The 14,380-nt window shown below is 39.7% G+C and overlaps 1 protein-coding gene across 4 annotated transcripts in view; it reads left to right on the top strand.

Annotated features, from left to right (window-relative positions):
* The window catches only part of LOC125453139 (dachshund homolog 1-like), a 583,370-nt gene that overhangs the window by 550,513 nt on the left and 18,477 nt on the right, over positions 1–14,380 (top strand). The gene's annotated exons all lie outside the window — the stretch shown is intronic.

Below are 14,380 nucleotides of genomic sequence, written 5' to 3'. Positions count from 1 at the left end.
CCTTGGTTTTGTGTGTGATCAAAATTGACACAATGCAGTATTGAAGTTTCCACCTAGATTGATGTGCTCAGGTCTTCAAATGGAACTTGAATCTGGAGTCTATTTTGTATGGATCTGAAAGGATCAATATTAAATAGTGCCATAAGCATTGCCCACTATGATGATGTCCTGTGGATTTATGAGTATAGCAGCTTAGGACCTTGATGGACGTTTGGTCCTCCTCGTAGTCTCTATAGCAATATCTATTATAGTAATGTCACTTGTAACTAATTACTAACATGCAATAAGGTACATTTTCTTTCAATACAATAACATCTTCAAGTTATACCAGTGAGTGATTTTCCTCTACCACAATAGACCAAGCAGTCCCTGAAGGTCCCTGCACTTAAAGAGGATGGTGGAAGCAAACCTACCATGTAATAAGGTACACACTGGGGTTAGCTGGATTTGGAGGTAACTTGGAGGCATGAGTGTTACCAACTGAGACATGGTTGACTAGGCCAAATAAATGGAGCTGAGATGTAAAACAGCCACAGGCTGCTTGATTGATACAGACCAGAAGGGCTAATTTCTTTTATTTCAAAAAATACTTTAGTCATATCTATATTAATCAAAAATGCAATTCAGTTCTGTAAAGTAGTATGTCAAGAAAACAAACAAATGTTGGAGTTTGACACTATCCAACAAGTCAAAGACATTTCTTCTAGTTACAAGAATATACATATATGCATTTAAGGCACTGGGAGGGTCTGATAATTATACGGTCCCCATTTAACTTCAGCAGGAAGGCCTTGCACAGTGGCCTTTCCCCACTGTGCCTTGGTAGCAGCTGCCCCAAGCTTTAGTGCGTAACTCAGTACATAGTCCTGACCTTGAAATGTGCCATTCTGTAACACTCCGTCAAGGTCAACTCCTTGCTCTGGAAGACCAACGAGTTTCGGTCAAACAAACAGTGATTTTCACCGAGTTCATAGACCTCCAGGCTCAGTTGATGTTTGTTTCAATATGCAGCCCGGGGAACAGACCATAGAGCGCAGAGTCCTAAATCATGGAGTTGCTGGAGACGAGCCACAATAAAATCCGACCAATGCATCTTCGTCCACACTTCTTTTGCAAAGGCACATTCCAGAAGGAGATGTGTGACAGTCTTAACCCCCCTGCAGCTGCTTTGAGAGCTCGTGCAGTTAAATGAACTTTTCCTGTTTCTGTAGTCCAAGGTTTCTAAGTGGACCTGAAGGTGCACTCAGGCACCTTTATCCCACCTTACAGCTGGACCTTGCAGATTCAGGTGGCTGTGTTCATGAAGTCATTGAATGAGGCAGTTAAAAATACCAGTTGGGCTGGTATTTGTTTACGAGGTAGCTTTATGGTAAAATGTTTCAATGAGGCTGAAGAAATTATTTGAACAGAATGTCCAGCACTGATATAAATTTCTTTTAGAAGTTGCAATGAAAACACCTTTACCTGTGACAGATCCTTTTGCATAGCCCTGCCCCGTTTTGCATTTCAAATGTATTTATTTAATTGTTGGCAGTCTACATTTTAACCACTTTAATTTGAAGAAAAATCACCACCTGATGCCTCCTCTGCTTTGTCGGGCCCCCTCCCCTCTTGACCGTCTTCACTTTATTTCATTCCCAGGATAACATTATCACAAATGTATTCCTTTAATGTCATCTCAGCTCCACTTATTCTGACACCTTTGATCCATTTGTTGCCCATCATTCATTTTCATGGGGGAAAGACTCTTCGCATTATAATGTCACCTTTCAAGGGAAGGTGAGATCAGTATGGTAATGAGCTGTAACTGATGCCAAGAGGCAAGAAAGGAAAGTGCAGGTGCAAAGTGTTTTATATACCGCCCCCAGGGTATCTATAAATCAAAGCTGAGGTGGAAACGCTTTGTTGCAGGCTGACAATGATGTCACTTTTTATTACCATTGTATCCACAATGACTGAGTTTGAGGCAGCCAGCATTTGGGTGAGTTTCTTCTTTTACTTTCAATTAGCTGAATGTTTGAAGAGCTAGTGCAATTCGATATACACCATTTAACTCAGCTCATTCAGGCACAATCAAATAAAGATGCATTCATTATAAATTGTTTCGAAGGGGTAGGTTTTCAACTTGACCCTCAACCCCCCTCCCCCCCACCTATTGCCCTAAGGCATTTCCGTTTTTTTTCATTATCTATCAATCCATCTCTCTAACTTAAACGTCTAATTTATCCATCTAACTTATCTATCTAACTTATCCATCTAACTTATCTAACTTATCTATCTTATCTGTCTGCCTGTCTGTCTATGTATCTCTCCTTCAAGCCTCCTGTTGCAGCGTTGCCTGTCTTTGTCCCTGCTGAAGTCACCTTCTGCTGAAGCCCTCATCCATGTTGTTTTTCTCCAAAATCTCTTCGTGGAAACACCTTTTCTAAAAAAAACTTGAGCGTATCCAAAATTCATTTGCCCTGGCTAGACTTTATCATTTAACAAACAGTAATTTTAAAATATCAAGTCACTATCTATTGGCTGTTTGTGGGAGTTAACCACAAGCAAATTAGTTGTCAGTGTGAAGCTGGAGGAACACAACAGGCCAGGCAGCATCGGCAGTTCGTATTATCTCAAATTGGTTGTCATTTTTGTTTCTACGTTAAAACGGTGGCTATACTTCAACAGTACATCGTTTTGCTGGAAAGCACACCGGGCCATCGTGAAGTCATAAAAGTCACTGCGTAAATGAGAGACTTTCTTCTCTTTGGCTTGTATCCTATCTCACACTAACATTAGTTTAGCCATCATCTTTATGCTTCCTGACTTATATTAACTGTTGGTCCAGCAACATAGCTGTTGTTTAAAATTGTCAACTTTGTTTTCTAATTATTCTTGCTTTCACCTCTCTCTATCATAGTAGCCTCCTGCAACTCCACAACACTCTTGAGATGTTTGTGTTCCTCCAGTTCTGCTCTCTTGCACACTTTAATGTTAAGTACCCTACTTTTGGCAGCCATGTCAAATTTTAATTTGATAATGCTTCTGAGAAGATCTTTTACTGTTTCCCTCTGTAAGTTGTTTTTGTTCTTTAGGGTGCAATCCCAGATTCACACCATTCAGGAAGCTTTGGGCATTTTATGACAATATGAAGGCCAAAGAGGTGCAGGTAGAATGGGAGACTGGGTTGGATTTTGCCCTCCTTTAGAAGGCTGCAAACACACATAATTTAAGGGGTGTGTTATCCAGGCTGTACCAGCTGCTGCATTCATGTAGTTTTACCAGCAATGGGGGTGACCTTGGGTAGCACACCTGTGCCAGTGGACCAGTTGAGGCCTCTAATTGGGCAATTATTGCCAAAATAAAGCCTCGCCCTTCTGTCAATGAGATTTACCTGTCAGCTACACATGCCACTCCACGCCCATGCCAAGCAGCTAGCCCAACAGGTTTTCAAGTACAGGCTGATGATGGGCAGAGAGCGTGAGTAATGGCGCCGCCCCATGTCCAATGGAGAACCTCCCAGCACCACACCCCCACCCTGGCCCTCCAACTCAGATGCTTTTCTCATGTTTCCCTCCTCCGTGGCTCTCAAACCCCAAACTCCACCCTCGATGAGTCTGTCAGTTTGATATCCAATGAGAGCGCTAGACTGCGTAATGTGCACAGCTCCATCCCTCATTGCACAAGTGCAGTAACAACAGTGACCCGCAGCCCCCTTATGGCACTGTTGACATTTTAAACTTACAAGCATCTGACTGGCTGCCAGCTTACGTAGGTGGAACTTCTTGGCCCTGAATCAGGGTAGCCATTCTTCCTCTAAACAGGCTTCCTCAGTCTGTCACAGCATTCCCCCACCCCACATTTTAAAAGGAGGGTAGGGGTGAGGGTGATGGTAGGGTACGCCAGTCAACTCTGCCTTTCTGTGGCTAAGAAATGGTTTCCAGAATGCACAAACAAAAATGCTGTTCCCACAGCCTGAGGCGTTTGTACTTGTTAATTTAGTGATGTCTTATTGCAGACACTACATTAGATTTTTTTTTAAAATACTACAACATCTTCTATGTGTTGCTTATTCCTAGGCCAGGACAGTTTTGTTCATGTTCTTAACCACAATAGAGATGACTTCAAATCCATCTCCCAAGTCATTATCAATTGCCACTTGTGGGAGTTTGCTATGCACAAGTTGGCTGCTGCATTTCCAACTTCAGAGACGAAAAATACTCTTTGCAGTATGCTTTGAGACACCCTGAAGTTGTGAAAGCTGCTGTATAAGTACAAGTAATTTCTTTAAAAAGCAAATTCTCACTTGCTCGATGCAAAACTTTGGATTGGGAGCACTGTACAGGTTCAGTCTCTGGGCTGACAGGTTTCACTCAGTGCTGGGAATTTGGAGCAAATAATCTCACCTGGTTCCACAGGAGACTTCGTTTGATATCCAAGTGTAAATTGAAAGGAAACACAAATTTGTAGTTTTAGCTTTAACATAATATATGAAGCAAGTGACAGCATGTTTCTAAAAAATAGCAGTTGGGATCTTCTTGCACCCCAGTGAAAATGCAATGCTTTTTTTTAAAGGAAAAATGATCTTGCTCTAAAATCTTACTGAGTCCTTTGTAATAAAGTATAATACACAGATTCATCTGAAGGGAGCTGACAGGACAAGTAGTAATTCCTGTCAGTGCTTTTATTCCTCTTTTCTGTTTTTCTTGACAGTAGTAACATAGATTTTGTTTTATCAGGCAAAGGAGTTTATTTTCTTATTGAAGTTAATTAAAATTACACTGTGCATTGTTAATATATAGTCTAAGGTTTCCAAGCCCATGATTCCTAATGCTTAGATCTCCAAAAGCCTTCCTGCAATAAAATAAGCTGTGAAAAATCATGTCTGATTTGAAACTGAGACCAATAAACCACCAAGATAACAGAGCTGGATGAACACAGCAGGCCAAGCAGCATCAGAGGAGCAGGAAAGCTGACTTTTCGGGCCTAGACCCACCCATTGTTTTCTTTACGTAAAATGTTCAAAGCCCACTTTACTGATCACCATACAATACACAGAAACCAAACATCATACTGCTTGGCCTTATCTCTTCTTTTTTGTGGCACAGCCATTTTGGCGCTTGACAGTTCGACAATTCCATGTTCGACAAACCCATGAATCGAATGACAGCAACTTTGGATGAACGAAAGCAAAAGGTCCAATTTATTGCAGGCATTAGCAGAAAGGATAAAAATAACAATATTCAATAGTTTAAAGGTTGCTGTTAGATAAGGATTTACATTGGTGCCTTGCACATTAATTGCTGAGAATTGTCCCATTCTAAGAGGCATAGGCTGCAGGCAGTTTTATAAACTCTATGCAGCCATGACCTAGAACCTTTTGAAATGTATTAAAAAAAATGACACCGCCAATAAGAATTCTTAATTTAGACATGTACTACTTCATCACGGTCACTGTGACAGGGGAGAGAACGTAGACCCAGTGCAATAATGTTTTTGCACTGTTAAAACTGCATTAATGAGAACATCATTTTGGGGAACTAATTATTTCTATTTGTCTTGTGTCATGCTTTATAATTTCACTATATTAGCACAGGCAAAGCAAATTAATTGCTTTTGCAGAAGTTGAATCATTTCCAAGAATGAGTGCAAATTCACTCCCAGGCTCTTAATTACTGGCAGTACATTGTGTCAGAAAATTCTGTTGATCTTCCTCACAGCACCTGGAATAGAGATGTATTATATAAATGTACATATATTAATATTATTTTAATAGAGACGATTGTTTAATTTTTTTCACATTTATGTAGGGAATGCTCTGCTAGCGTTGGTCATACACCAAAATCAAAGGGCTCATCACTTAAAGGGTTAAACTGCAGAGGGGAGAAAAGAACAAATCTCATCGAAGCAAAAAGCAGTAATTAATGCCTCCCTTAATTGTCTTCATAAAATATTTGCATGTGTCTAATTTGCATAATGTGCATGTATTAATTAATCTTTCAAAGGTATTTTATGCTGAAAGAGGCCAAAACCATTATTTTTTTGTTTTATTCAACACCTAATTAAATATTTATTCTGTCTTTAAAGAATATTTACACTATTCAATGGTCCTGGTTTTGATTTCATTTTCTTGTGACTAGCACTAAGAATAGCAAAATTCGAATTTGTCTCAAACTGAACATTGCACATGTGAATTCCCTCATAGGTTTATGGAGGATTCCAAATCAACCACACAGCATTGACTGTCTGTCCTCCTCTTTCTATTTCATATTGTTTCTAAATTTACCCAGCCCCAGTAAATTCCTCCCCTGTTGTATAACACACAGCTTGAACATTATTGTGAAGCATTGGTAGGAAAGGTAAGGGAGACCAACTGCAGCTCAGAGCTGGGTTCGACTAATTAATTGGTGTTACAATTAATTTTACCAATAATTAATTTTTTAAAAAAAAACTTAAAACACGGCAAGTATTCCTTTTAATTGGCCTCCGTGGACTATTTTAAGATATTGTAAGTGTATTAAGCTCTTCCATAAAGGAGGACCTTGCAATGATTCAAGCTAGGGCTTTTTGTTCCCTCACTCACAATGCTAACCTTGTGGAAGATGGTGACAGTTATAAGTGAGTGGATTCTACCTTTTCTGGGGTACAGGATGATATTTAATGCTGATTATTTCGTTTTCTTCAAACAAATACAAGGAACAGTGGGAAAGCTGAATGTGAAAGCTTAGTGACGATGTGTTGCAGTGTTAGCATGGGGGACCAATACAGCACCTTTCTTCATCATAGGCTTTCTTTTACCTTTGAAGAAAATGGTATTAACCTACATTCCTGCTTGGATTGTTATCCCATAACCCGTGTACGCTTTATCTCCCATCTGCAAACAATGTTATTTTTCAAGCAGTTTATGTTGTGTGAAGTGTCAGCTGGACATCTGCATGCATTTAATACTTTTATGTGATATTAGTGTGAGAAGGATAGGAAAGAAAATCATTTAGGTCTACTTTTATGGATATTGTTTGTCAAATTCCTGGTCATACAGTCATACAGCACGGAAACAGAACCTTTGGTACAACTCATCCCCGTTGACCAATTATCCTAAGCTGATCTAGAGATAATGGGAATGCAGATGCTGGAGAGTCCACGATAACAAAGTGTGGGGCTGGATGAACACAGGCCTGCTGTGTTCATCCAGCCCCACACTTTGTTATCTAAGCTGATCTAGTCAGCATTTGGCCCATATCCCTCTGAACCCTTGCTATTCATGTACCCATCTAGATGTCTTTCAAATCCTGTATTTGTACCCACTCGTCCACCACCTCTTGCAGCTCATTTCATACACACACCACCCTCTGGCCTCTCCTGTGTTTTCTCACATCAGGCACCAACAACAAATTGGATTTTTATAGCCTCTTTAAGAAATGAAACATCCCAAGGTATTTTGCAGGAGCATTATAAAAGAAAATGTCGACTCTGAGATGCGTGAGGAGTCATTGGCCCAAACATTCTAGTCAGCGTTGGAACCCCTTTCTCTGACATAGTAAGAATTACCCTGATTCAGTCTTTTCTGCCTGATCTTTCAACGTGGCATTCTTCCAAATTCAAGTTGCATTGCAATCCAGAAGGAAAAAAGAACCATGAAACCTGCAACCTCTGCATACTGATCTGACTTATACACTTCAAATGAAGGTCTAGCAATAACAGTTTGTTCATTTTCAAATATCCCAATTTTTAAAATTTTACCTGTGTTTTTTCCCCATTGGAAATCCTCAGAGTGAGCAGTGAGGAAAATCCACACAGCTGCCATGCCCACACTTGGTGCCACTTTTGCGATACTCCAATCAAGCCTAATTCACCAGCACACTGAAAAGCTTTGGAACATTGAAGGAGCTTTCCAGTAATTGGGTAGATTGGCAGAATGGTGGCGAGCCTGCAGAGTAGCAGGGTAGTTTGACAAGGCAGATAGGCTAGGAGAGTTCGTAGGCAAATAGGTTACCAATGTGTATGGAAGCCGTTGCATTGTGTAATAGTGGGGAAGGGTGTTAGCTGGGTAGGATGACTGGTTCAGCTCAGATGTGTTGGGTCAAAACATTGGAGAGAAATTTGATATATGAGACATGATTTTAAACTGCCTCATATTTCTTGCCTAACTACCCAGGTAAGTAAGTCAGATGTCGCATAATTCTCTGGTTCTGAGTCAGAATTGGAGATTTTCATGCAGGATCCTGGAGTTCAGAAATTGCCCAGGGAACTCCATACTTGTCAAGTAGTTCTCCTGTATTCATTCATGTGATGTGGACTTCAGTGGCTAGGCCATCATTTATTGTCCATCCGTAATTGCTCAAAGAATAGTTAAGGGTTGACCACATTGCTGCAGATCTGGAGTACCATTGGATCCAGATCAGGTAAAGACAGCGAATTTCCTCCCCTAAAGAACGTTGGTGAACTAAACAAGTGTTTAAGACAATCAACAGTGGTTACATCATTGCTGTTAGGCAAACATCCTATTCCAAAGTGTTATTGAATTCAAATTTTAGCATCTGCCATGGTGAGATTCGAATTCATGTTCCCTGACCATTAGCTTGACATTCTGAATTATTTGACTAGTGTCGTTACCATTACTTCTTCTAAAGCCATGGATTCAGTGCATGGATGTATCCAGGGGGTCCCAACATGCGTCTCTTGGAGGTACATTCAGTCTCTGACTGAACACAGGAAGGTTTGGGTCAAAAGTGTTGAGCTAACAATATTTTGGTTCAATAGTTAGGTTTTATGAAGATTTGTAAAGCAGAAACAAAGAATCAGCGTGTTGGATAGATATTTGGAAAAGAATTCCAAAGCTTAGTGGCCTTGGAGCTGCAGACTTGGCCTGTAAGATGGAGATCTAAAATTGGGGAGGCTGAACAGGACAGAATTGGATGTATACACATATCTCTGAGGGCTGTGGGCCCTTAACAGTTGCAGAGATAGGGAGGGAAATGACTATGGAAGGATTTGATGTTGAGATGACTGGAATTTAAAATTGAGGTATTTTTTAACCAGGAACCAATGTATTTGACCAAACAGGAGGGTGCTGTAAGATGTGTAACACATGGATAATAGCATTTTGGATAACCTTAACCTTACGGAAGTTAGAATATGAGAAAGTCAGATCATTTTTGCCTCATTTCAGAATTTCTGTGACTAACCAAGTCACAAAGAGTGGTAAAGGTTTGAAACTCTTGTCCACAAACAGCAGTTGATGCTAGATGAGTTGTTAATTTTAAATCTGCGATAGATTTTTTTGTTAAGCAAAGGTATTAACAGATATGGGCCAAAGGCAGGTTATGCAGTTTGGCAAGAGATCAGCCATGATCTCTTTTAATGACGGAACAGACTCGAGGGGCTGAATGGACTACTTCTGTTCTTGTGTACTTTAGCAGGGTACTATGTGTCCAGTGGGTGCTCGACATCCCAGTATTGCCTACTCCATCCTATAATCTCAAAGCTGGGACACACAATTACTGGTGTGCTTTGTTCAATTGAAATTTAGTTGATTCCGTAATGAGAAAATTGGAAAAGATAACAATGAACAAGAGTCATTTAACAATAACACCTGTCCCCTTCAAGTTTCCAAGGTGCTTCACAGCAGTATTATAGGTAATTTGACACTGAGCCATGCAATAAGATAATAGAGAAGGTGACCAAAATCTTCAACACATAGGTTTTAAAGAGAACTTTTAAATAGGAAAGAATTGTAGAGGTTTTTGGGGACATGGATTTTTGTGCTTAACGCCTAGGCAACGAAAGGAATGGCAGTCGACAGTTAACATAGAACATCAGTTTCACAAGAAACCTGAATTAGAGGAGTATATAGGTATTGGTGATTTGTTATGCATCTGGATGTTACAGAGGTATACAACAACTCATTGTTAGTCTGTTTTCCTTGATACAACTTCCTACTTCGTGGCCCATATGATGTATTTAGCTGTATGTGTATAAATGTATTTAAAGTAATCAAATGTTAAGATCAACAACTCTTTGATCAAAGCTCTCACATCAGCTCTTTGTCCAGTTTTGTGTATTTCCCTGCAGCAACATTTTCCATTCAAACAGAGCAAAAAAAATCACAGAACAAAAAGGATAACATGCAAAACGTATTTTATTTCGTAACATTAGTAACCCAGCAAACAGCCCACTCTTAAACCTAGATATTAAAGTTACTGTCAGTAATAACAGTGGATAAACAAATGGTCAAGTTGGAGGAGACCATTCAGCCCTTCTAGCCTGCTCCACTATTCAACAAGATCATAGCTGACAGTAACCTTAAATCCCCATTCCAGCCTATCTCTATTAATATTTCAAGAACCTATCTACCTCTGCCATATAAATATTTAAGGGCTCTGCTTCCACTACATTTAGATAGAGAGTTCCAAAGGCGCAGGACACTTTAAGAGGGGGAAAAAATTCTCCTTTTCTCTATCTCAATCTTCCTCTTTATTCATTGATGGGCTGACAGCATCACCAGCTAAGCCAGCATTTAATACCCATCCTAGAGGGCAGTTAAGAGTCAACCACTTTGCTATGGGTCTAGAGTCATATGTAGGCCAGACCAGGTAAGGTTGGCAGCTTCCTTGTCATTAGTGAATCAGATGAGTTTTTCCAATAATCGACAATGGCCTCTTAACTCCAGATTTTTATTGAATTCAAATTCCACCACGGTGGAATTACCTAGGTCTCTTGATTAACAATCCATCAATAAGACCACTGGTCCAAACCTCTCCTTTTATATTTAACCATTCAGATATCCCTAGTTTTATGTTCTTCCATCAGAATAAACAATCTCTCCTTCAGGGTTTTCTATGTTCCAATTCTTCTTACTCTTTTAAACTCCAATATATACAAGCCTAACCTTCCAACCTTTCCTCATATTATTTATCTGGCTCACATTCTCAGAACTGCTTACAATGCTGTTACATACAACCTTAAATAAGGGGACTAATATTGTATATAGTACTCGAGATATGGTCTCGCCAGAGTCTCCTCTAACTGAAGCATTGTGTAACAACTAGTCCCTGAGTGAGTTATAGTGTGGTTCCAGATGGGATACCCCAGAATACCAAACTCAAACATGAGGTAGGTTGAACTGGCTCCCCTTCTTTATCTATTTAGTCTTCATTTGATTACAACGAGAGTCCCCTCCCTTATGGATATCTTTCCTCCAGAACAAATGAATTTATGTTTTAAAAGGACCCAACTTATACCAGACTTTCTATAATTGGTTATGAAATGTGAGGAGAAATAACAACAAAATACGTATACATACAGATTAGAAATGAGATGCAAGTCCAAAAACAAATTAAATTCAAAAAAAAATTGAATTAGTCTACTGATTCTGTGAAAATCTATTGCAACATATCAGCTATTATTTTAGGTGTTACCAGTTTTACTGATTTCGGGAGGTGAACAGTTAGTTTTTAGATGTTTGGACTTTGTACTCTACTGAGGCCTTTATCCCATTTTCTTTCGACTGCAGTTTCTCTTGCTTAATGGCTTTAGCAAAGAAAAAGACTTGCTTTCTTTCGACCTGCAGTGCAGGGATGACAAGGACTTTTACTCAGCCCTGACTTTAAAAGCATACACCTTTGCCCACTACTCCACACTTACCAGGATTGAAACTGGCTTTTAACTCTGGTCCTTGTGTATTCTTGAAAGGGGAAAGCACAAACATGATTGCAGTTAAGAACATAATCCACAGCAGGTGGTTTTCAGGTAAGAGGGAGCAGTTAGCCTCTCATTATCTCTGTAACCAGAGGAAATCATGGTCAATAAAAACTGAAAGAAATGCAGACGCTGGAAATCCGAAACAAAAACAGAAATTGCTGGAAAAGCTCAGCAGATCTGGCAGCACCTGTGGAAAGAAATCAGAGTTAACGTTTTAGGTCCAGTGACCCTTCATCCAAGTCATGTATATAAACTGTGAACAGTTGAAATTCCAGCACCTCCCCCTGTTGTAAACCACTCATAATCTGCTAACCTGAATGAGGCTAATTTATGCCTGTTCTCTACTTGTTGGCCAGCTAATTTTCTATTCATGACAATATGTTATCCTCTGCCGTGAATTTTTATTTTCCACAATATCCTTTGACATGACATTCTATCAAATGCCTTATGGAAATCTAAGTTCAGAAAGGATTCCCTTTATCTACCTCCTTAAAGAACTCAACATATTGGTTGAACACGGTTTCCTTTTCACAAAACCACATTGATTCATCCTTTATCTTGACCTTATTTAATTGTCCTGTTATTACATATTTAATAATAACTTAGAAGGTTTTCCCTATGATGGATGTTGGCCCGTAGTTTCCTGCTTTCTGTCCCATTTTGAGTCAAGGAGTAGCATTTTCTGTCTTCCAATCAAATAGCCTTACCCCAAATCTAGGAAATTTTGGAAAATTACAAACAGTGAATAAACTATCTCACAAGCCGAGATAACAAAGTGTGGAGCTGGATGAACACAGGAGGCCAAGCAGCATCTTAGGAGCACAAAAGCTGACGTTTTGGGCCTAGACCCTTCATCTGATGAAGGGTCTGGGCCCAAAACATCAACTTTTGTGCTCCTAAGATGCTGCTTGGCCTCCTGTGTTCATCCAGCTCCATACTTTGTTATCTCAGATTCTTCAGCATCTGCAGTTCCCATTATCTCTCTCTCACAAGCCATTTCTTTTAAGATCCTAGGATGAAGTTCTTCAATACTTAGCCCACAGTTCTGATAATTTACTTAGTACAATTTTTCTGGTGATGATAATTTTTCTGAATTCTTCCATTTTATGATTTATAGCTGCTTCTGCAATGTTACATGTATTGTTTGTGATAAAGACCGATGCAACATATCAATTCAAATCATCTGCCAGTTCTTTATTTTCCACCATTGACTCTCCAGAAAAATTTTCTATATGATCGACAGTCACTTTTTTTGAAAATCTATTGACAGACATTCTTGCTATCTGCTTTAATATTTATGGTAGCCAGATTTCATGCTTTAATTTTTGCCTCCTTATGCTTATTATTTAAATATTCTGTCTAATTGTATACTTATTCTTTTCTAGTTCACTGCAGAATGCAGGTCTGTCCCTTGGAAATCATCTTACTTATTGAAATGTGTTTATCCTTTGTGTTCTAAGATCAAGTGTGTAGGCAGGCCATTCGGCCCATCAAGTCGACACCACCTGTCCGAAGACCATTCCAGCAAGACCCAACCTCCCTATCCCTGTAACCCTGCATTTCCTATGACAAATCCACCTAGCTGACATACCCTGGGTGATTTAACATGGCCAACCCACCTAAACTGCACATCTTTGGACTGTGGGAGGAAACTGGAGCACACGGAGGAAACTCACACAGACTGTTACCCGTGGCACTGTGAAGCAGCAGTACTAACTACTGAGCCACCATGCTGCCCCATAGATATTTGCCACTACATCCCTTTTGATATGTCCCTTAACCTAGTTTGGCAATTGACTTTAACCAACTCTGCTTTCATATCATCATAATTCCTCCTTTTTACATTTTTTTTAGAAAAAATAGCCTTGGACACACTACGCTCTCCTTCAAACCGAATATAAATGTCAATCATATTATGGTCACTGCTACCAAGATGTATTTTTACTGAGATTGTTCATTCATTTTGTTACATTGCACAATACCAGGTCTAGTGCAGCCTGCACCCTGTTTGGCACCAGAACGTGCTGTCCTAAGAAATTAGCTCGAAAGCATTCAATGAATGTGTCATCCAGGCTACCTTAGCTATTTGATATTTCTAGTTTTTGTAAAACCCTAAAACTCCTGTCATTATCAGCAAACCTTTCTGAAATGGTCCCTTTTATTTTATTTGGTTTGTATGGCTGGCTAGGTCAGCATTTATTGCCCATCTCTAATTGCCCAGAGGGTAACCACATTGCTGGGATTGTGGAGTCACATGTAGACCAGACTAGGTTAAGTAATGCTGATTATATCCCCCAAAGAACTGAAGTGAACCAGATGTAATTTAAAACAATTGACTATGGTTTCATGGTTCCAATTTTACTATTTGCCATGGTGAAATTCAAACGCTAAACCCCAAAACGTTATTCTGGGATCTGGATTATTTGACAAGTGACAGTCCACTTTGCACTCCCTCCCCTAATCATTTTCCTTTCTGCTAAGCCCTAAAAACACACCATAGGGCTTAGCAGAAAGGAAGAAGGTTAAGGGAGGGAGTGCCAAGTGGACTGTCACTTGTCTAATGATTTTCTCATCAGAATAGCTTTGTATGTGTCAGTTCCATGTTCATTTGGCTCATCCACACTAACACCCCCACTCTTACCCAAACAAGCTGAAAGAATTGCAAACTTGTTGGACAAATTGCAAAGGCTGAGGATTT

Source organism: Stegostoma tigrinum, chromosome 6 (assembly GCF_030684315.1).
Source record: "Stegostoma tigrinum isolate sSteTig4 chromosome 6, sSteTig4.hap1, whole genome shotgun sequence".
In the NCBI taxonomy this organism is placed as follows: Eukaryota; Metazoa; Chordata; class Chondrichthyes; order Orectolobiformes; family Stegostomatidae; genus Stegostoma; species Stegostoma tigrinum.
Note: the sequence above shows the minus strand (reverse complement) of the source record. Positions and strands in the feature narration are given on the sequence as shown.